The sequence below is a fragment of the Bos indicus genome, chromosome 29 (genome assembly GCF_029378745.1).
Source record: "Bos indicus isolate NIAB-ARS_2022 breed Sahiwal x Tharparkar chromosome 29, NIAB-ARS_B.indTharparkar_mat_pri_1.0, whole genome shotgun sequence".
Taxonomy (NCBI): Eukaryota; Metazoa; Chordata; class Mammalia; order Artiodactyla; family Bovidae; genus Bos; species Bos indicus.
The window spans coordinates 42,076,059-42,083,917 of NC_091788.1; the positions used below are offsets into that span (position 1 = coordinate 42,076,059).

Consider the following 7,859-nt stretch of genomic DNA (forward strand, 5'->3'; position numbering starts at 1 on the left):
TAATTCTACTTATACAAGGTTTTAAAATAGTCAAATTCATAAAAGAAGAGAGTACAATGAAAGGTAGTTGTCAGGAGCTAAAGGGATAGGGCAAGTTGAAAATTATTTTCCAATGAGTATAAAGTTTTTTATTCAAGATGAATAAGGCTATATATTATATACATATATATATATATGTATATAGTTAGTTAGTTAGCAACATTGTATTGTGCATTTTATGATATGTTAAAGGGATGGATCTTATGTTGTGTTCATTTAAAAAGATTTCAAAAGAACAGAAGGGAATTTCTGGAGATAGTATGGTTAGTTCCTTAGTGTAGTGATGGTATTGTAAGTGTATGCATATGTACAATCTCCACAAGATGTACAATTATGGAGTGTATCAACTATAACCCCTAATAAAGAGAAAATATAAAGAACCTACAGAAATTCTCATCCTAAATAGTGAAAAACTGATTTCTTCACCATAAATCCAGGAAAAATATAATGATGTCAACTACCACCATGTATATTCAACAATGTATTCAAAGTTTTAGTGAGGGTAACTAAGAGAAGGAAAATAAATACAAGATATATATATATATATATATATATATATATATATATATATATATATATAAGAAAATAAAAAATACAACTGTATTTATCTGTAGATGACATAATTTTGTGTGTAGAAATTCCCAAGGATCCACTAAATATCCATCAGAAGTAACAAATGAGTTTACCAACTTTGCAGAATACTAAATAAATTGTAAAACTCAGTTGTATTTCTCTACACTAGCAATGTGTGTGCTATGCTTAGTTGCTCAGTCATGTCCAACTCTTTGTGACTCCATAGACTGTAGCCTACCAGGCTCCTTTGTTCATGGGGATTCTCCAGGCAAGAGTGCTGGAGTGGGTTGCCATGCCCTCCTCCAAGGGATCTTCCCAATCCAGGGATCAAACCCAGGCCTCCCACATTGCAGACAGATTATTTACCATCTGACCCACACTAGCAATAGACAATCCAAAAATAAATCTTATAAAAATCTATTTAAAAGAGTAACACAGAGAATAAAATACACAGAAAAAATTAATAGATGAAGTCTGAAGATGGTACCATGAGGTGAGATACCCTCCTGGAAATCCTGTCCTTTATGAATGGATGGTATTGTGCTACCTATTTCCTGCTAGAACCCTTTGCATTTCTGTCTAAAGATCTCCTGCTCCCATTTCCAACAGCCAGTCTAGTGCCGGATGTGATGATGCTCTTCCTGTATCTTGGAACTGAAGTAATTGGATTATTTTTTGGTACAAAGGGAAGTCTCTGCCAATGGAAGATGCCACATGGTATTAATGTGGTCTTGACCTTCCTGTCCACCATGGTGGCCTCCTATTACCTGCTGTTGCAGACCTCTGTGATCCGCCTGGAAGCCATCATGAACAGCATCTTGCTCTTCTTCTGTAGCTCAGAGCTGCTGCTTGAGGTGCTAACCCTGGCCACTTCCTCCAGTATGGACAGGACATAAAGTACAAAAATTTCAGCCAGCAGCTCTCACACACTGAGACCACACATACATTTGGTACTTCAGCCTCACCATTGAGAAGTGGCAGGTCATGTTAGAAAAAGTTTCAGCTTTTCCTTGGCCCAGACACCTGGGGGACAAACCCAGCATAAGGCCACTGGGCACCATCTTCTCAACCAGGACCATCAGCCCAGGAGACTCTTCTACAGTCCAGAATAGGGAGGGGCAAGGCTATAGTCTTCCTGGCCCCTCCAGGAACCAATTCCCTTCTGTCCCCAGGTTTTTCTCTTTGATCATTGTGGCCAGAGCATCTTGGATGGACCATGCAGGCTCCCTGGGCTTCCAGCAGGACCTGAGCCACACGCTCCCCCATGTGTGCTGTGCCCCACATGTCCTGCAGGAGCATGGGGTGCCTCAGGAGGGTGTCCTCCCAGAGTGATACAAAAGCTGCTCATCCCATTTCTACGACTGAGCTCCAGAACTTTTTAAGTGACTCATAGTGTTAGTCTTCTACTCTCGTCATGAAACAAACATTGTTTTATAATATGTATTTTCTGTTAACAAATTAATAGGAGTGTAAGAATTGTCAACTATAAACCAAAAAAACAGTGTTCTGAGAAAATAAAGATCTCTAATATATAAATGGAAAGATAGCTCTCAGTCTTGTATCAAAAAGCTTAGTGTTGTCAATAAAGCAATGCTTCTCAACACAATTTCTATCCAAATCTCAGCTGACTTGTTGGGGCAGAAATTGACTTTAATTGTCAATGATATCACTAATTGTCAATTTGTAATATCTTTGTTATTAATATTAACATGGATTCAAGGATACAGATTAGCCAAAACAATATTGGAAAAGAAAAACTTAGAGGACTTTCACTTTTCAATTTCGAGGATTACTGCAAAACTATAGTACAGTGTTGAGAGGAGCAACCCCAGGTCCAAGGAGCAGTGGCTGCGCAGGTGTCTGGGGAGGCCTTACAAATAGCTGTGAAAAGAAGAGAAGTGAAAAGCAAAGGAGCAAAGGAAAGATATAGGTATCTGAATGCAGAGTTCCAAAGAATAGCAAGGAGAGATAAGAAAGCCTTCCTCAGCGATCAATGCAAAGAAATAGAGGAAAACAACAGAATGGGAAAGACTAGAGATCTCTTCAAGAAAATTAGAGATCCCAAAGGAAGATTTCATGCAAAGATGGGCTTGATAAAGGACAGAAATGGTATGGACCTAACAGAAGCAGAAGATATTAAGAAGAGGTGGCAAGAATACACAGAAGAACTGTACAAAAAAGATCTTCACGACCCAGATAATCAGGATGGTGTGATCACGCACCTAGAGCCAGACATCCTGGAATGTGAAGTCAAGTGGGCCTTAGAAAGCATCACTATGAACAAAGCTAGTGGAGGTGATGGAATTCCAGTTGAGCTATTTTGAATCCTTAAAGATGAGGCTGTAAAGTACTGCACTCAATATGGCAGCAAATTTGGAAAACTCAGCAGTGGCCACAGGACTGGAAAAGGTCAGTTTTCATTCCAATCCCAAAGAAAGGCAATGCCAAAGAATGCTCAAACTACCGCACAATTGCACTCATCTCACACGCTAGTAAAGTCATGCTCAAAATTCTCCAAGCCAGGCTTCAGCAATACATGAACCGTGAACTTCCAGATGTTCAAGCTGCTTTTAGAAAAGACAGAGGAACCAGAGATCAAATTGCCAACATCCGCTGGATCATGGAAAAAGCAAGAGAGTTCCAGAAAAACATCTATTTCTGCTTTATTGACTATGCCAAAGCCTTTGACTGCGTGGATCACAATAAACTGTGGAAAATCCTGAAAGAGATGTGAATACCAGACCATCTGAACTGCCTCTTGAGAAACCTGTATGCAGGTTAGGAAGCAACAGTTAGAACTGGACATGGAACAGCAGACTGGATCCAAATAGGAAAAGGAGTACATCAAGGCTGTATATTGTCACCCTGCTTATTTAACTTATATGCAGAGTACATCATGAGAAACGCTGGGCTGGAAGAAGCACAAGCTGGAATCAAGATTGCTGGGAGAAATATCAATAACCTGAGATATGCAGATGACACCACCCTTATGGCAGAAAGTGAAAAGGAACTAAAAAGCCTCTTGATGAAAGTGAAAGTGGAGAGTGAAAAAGTTGTCTTAAAGCTCAACATTCAGAAAACAAAGATCATGGCATCCGGTCCCATCACTTCATGGGAAATAGATGGGGAAACAGTGGAAACAGTGTCAGACTTTATTTTGGGGGGCTCCCAAATCACTGCAGATGGTGATTGCAGCCATGAAATTAAAAGACGCTTACTCCTTGGAAGGAAAGTTATGACCAACCTAGATAGCATATTCAAAAACAGAGACATTACTTTGCCAACAAAGGTCCATCTCAACAAGGCTATGGTTTTTCCAGTGTTCATGTATGGGTGTGAAAGTTGAACTGTGAAGAAAGCTGAGCACCGAAGAATTGATGCTTTGAACTGTGGTGTTGGAGAAGACTCTTGAGAGTCCCTTGGACTGCAAGGAGATCCAACAAGTCCATTCTGGAGGAGATCAGTCCTGGGTGTTGGACTGATGCTAAAGCTGAAACTCCAATACTTTGGTCACCAAGAGTTGACTCATTGGAAAAGACCCTGATTCTGGGAGGGATTGGGGGCAGAAGGAGAAGGGGACGACAGAGGATGAGGTGGCTGGGTGGCATCACTGACTCAAGGGACATGAGTTTGGGTGAACTCTTGGAGTTGGTGATGGACAGGGAGGCCTGGCATGCTGCAATTCATGGGGTCACAGAGTCAGACACGAGTGAGCGACTGAACTGAACTGATAGTACAGTGTGATTCAGGCATTAGAACAGAATTTGACATAAAGGAATAAAATTGAGACAACAGAAATAAACCCTAAAGTTAATGGCCAACTGATTTTTAATGAAGGGGACCAGAAAAATCAGTGGGAGAAAGGCATTCTTCATAGATAATGCTTAGAGAAAAAGATATACATACACATAAGGTTTTAGGACCTCTATCGTATACCATGTGGCTTTCCGGGTGGCTCAAACAGTAAGGAATCTGCCTGCAGTGTGGGAGACTGGGATTTGATTCCTGGATCAGGAAGATCTCCTGGAGAAGGGAATGGCTACCCACTCCAGTATTCTTGTCTGGAAAATCCTGTGGGCAGAGGAGCCTGGTGGGCTATAGTACACGAAGTCACAAAGAGTCAGACATGACCATTAACAAACAAGTTTCAAAATGAATCCTGGACTTGAATATAAGAACTAAAACTGTGAATTTTCAGAAGGATTACATATTCATGATTTTGGTTAGTCAATGGTTTCTTAAACATGGAATGAAAGACCAAATGATAAAAAAAGATCAGCATCAGAAAAATGGCAGAAGAGGATGTCCCAGCCTTCCTGTTCCATGGAAACACCAATTTAACAACTGCCCATGGATGAAAGTTTCTTTTTAAGATACTCGGAATTCAGGCAAGAGGTTTCATCAGCCTGGTGTAGCACAAAAATGAGAAATGACTCATTTTAAAGGGTAAATAGAAAAGCTTCACTTTCCTCCTGTCACTCTCCTCTCAACAAAGCACAAGCAGTGCTGAGAAAACTCCCTTTGGCCTAAAAGTTCTTTCATGGCAGAAAGAAAGAGAAAGCCTGTCTGTGGATTCTGACATCAGGCTCTGCCCGTGAACCTCACAAGGCAGCCTACCCAGGGTCCCTGACAACTGGCCTGTCCAGAGTTTCTGGCCAAGGTGACTGGTGTAGAACTTTCCCTGCCAAAGCCAGTCTGTAATGACTGGAAAGGGTGACTGCTTCCTCAAAAATGCAAGGTTACAAGGATCATGAAGAATTGGAGAAATATGATACAACCAAAGAAACAAAATGCAGCTTCAGGAACTGACCCTGAAGAAATGGATATCTATGAACTGCCTGACAAAGAATTCAAAATAATTGTTTCAGAAAAGTTCAGGTAGCTCTTTAAGTTGCAAATAAATAATGCTAAGCAGCAACACAGACACATAAAAAAGGACAAGTCTCACTGGTAGAGGTAAATGTAAAGACAAATAATAATATAACACTGGGATGGTGGTATGTAAATTACCTTTCAGCTTCGACATAAAAATTAAATACAAAAGTTAAAAATTCATGACCATAAATTTTTTTATAAATATAGAATAAGAAAATGTACATTCTGACACCAATAGCACATGCCTATGTGTTTGTGGCAAGTAAATTCATAGAGTTTTTGCATGCAATTCAAGTTAGTTGTTATCAGGTTAAAATAAACTATCCAAACTCGAAAAAATTTTATGCATGAATTATGGTAACCAGAAAGGAAAACCTGACAGTTGATACAAAAAGATAAAGAGGAAAGTATCAAAGTACCTTACCACACATGCAAAAAGACCTTTTCATTGATATGCTACAGCTCACTTCATTGATTTGATCTCATTGAAAGCCTTCAACAGCATAAAGGGGCAAAACCAGAGTTCATATCTATGTTTGCTTAGTGGAGACAGACTGCACCTAGACCATATGAGAGACTTCTATTAGGTAAGACTGCTCTGAAAATTGAGGCCTCCTCAAAAGGCTTCCCAAGAAAGATGCCCCAGAAAGATGCTGCCTTCATCCTAAAGACATATTCTACTAAACCAGTGGAATCAGATCTGCCCCAACCTTCAGTAAGACAAGGAAATGCAAGACATAGAAGAATTCTGTAGCATGAGATAAGCTTTATCTAAGAATTATCAGGCTCCTGATGTACAAACAGGGAGTGAGGTATTCCAATTTAAACAGAAAACAGAATAAACTTCTGATGAACCCACTTTATTTTTCAGCTACAGCCTTATTCTTTGATTTCTTTCACAGAAAAAAAATTCTTTCTCATTTTCTTCTCATCTATTTATATTTCTAACCATTCCTATAATACATTCAATTATCAGTCCCAGGAGGACTTCCCTATAGCTCAGATGGTAAAGAATCTGCCTGCAATCTCCTCCTGCCTGCAGGAGATCTGGGTTCAATCCCTGAATCAGGAAGTTCCCCTGGAGAAGGAAATGACAACTCACTCCAGTATTCTTGCCTGGGAATTCCATGGACAGAAGAGCCTGGTGGGCCACAGTCCATGGGGTCCCAAAGAGTTGGGCATGACTAAGCAACTAACACACAGACAAAATGCATTCCATAGATCAGTTCTCCTGGGCTCCCTTATCATACCACTCTCCCCCCGGGTGCCCCTTCCCAATAGAGTCTCTTGCTTTGTCAGTTTGTGTGTCTCCTTAGACAATTCATTTCCAAGTGTTAGATAAGAGCCTACTTTTGGGCCCTGGAAAAGGGGTTCCCCTTCCTACAACAAATGGTGACTCAGGTGGGGACTCTTCTTTCCTGCAACAGACATCCTAACCACTTGGGATACTCAACAATGGGCTTGCCTGCCCATAGACCAGGCCCAGTAGATGCAACTGGGATCCTTTTGTCCTTGGTCTCCTCCTAATGGAGACGACTCCCTAGAGTGCCCCGATTGGGTAAGGAAAAAGAGGCTTTACTGATCTTTCTCCCCTTCCTTCTCTCTTTCATCTTCTTAATCCTTTCTATCCTACCATTTTTTCTAGTGCCCTGGTCCTGGACCCACAAGTTTGGTCAAAGGGCCTCAGCCTGAGATGAAGGTCAGAGCCTAATCACCTTCAGTTGGCAGAGAATTAATTCTGATTCTGTTCTGGTCTGGTCTGGTTTCTGGTTGAGCCAAGTTCCAGCCCTCCCTTCCCTGGAAGCCCAGTGTAAAGTCTCATAATGCCTGGGTGTCAGCAGGTGGCAGGAGACATCTGTAAGGCCACCTCTTTTGACTCCCTCCCCTGGAAGATCCCCTGAAGAAGGAAATGGCAAACCATTCCACTATTCTTGCCTGGAGAATTCCATGGACAGAGGAGCCTGGCAAGCTACAGTCCATGGGTTTGCAAACAGTAGAACACGACTGAGGTACTGAGCACATAGACATACACATAATACATTCAGTCCCACCAAATTTCTTAAAATCCTAATGTTTCCTGTATTTTCACATCCGAATGTTTGTTCAGTCATGTGTTCATTGCTCACTCATTTCTGATTCTTTTGTGACCCCATGGACCATAGCCCGCCAAGCTACTCTGTCCATGGGATTCTCCAGGCAAAAATACTGGAGTGGGTTGCCATTCCCTTCTCCAGGGTATCTTCCCAATCTAGGAATCAAGCCTGGGTCTCCCACCTTCCAGGCAGATTCTTTACTATCTGAGCCACCTTCTTCAAGTGACATTCAAAATCTGACTGCCCTTAATGACCTGCATTATTACTTAGCAAGTCTAA

The 7,859-nt window shown here is 41.2% G+C and overlaps 1 pseudogene; it reads left to right on the forward strand.

Annotated features, from left to right (window-relative positions):
* The first annotated feature begins 1,244 nt into the window (after positions 1-1,244).
* Positions 1,245-1,508, forward strand: LOC109554112 (transmembrane protein 216 pseudogene; annotated as a pseudogene).
* Positions 1,509-7,859: the final 6,351 nt, after the last annotated feature.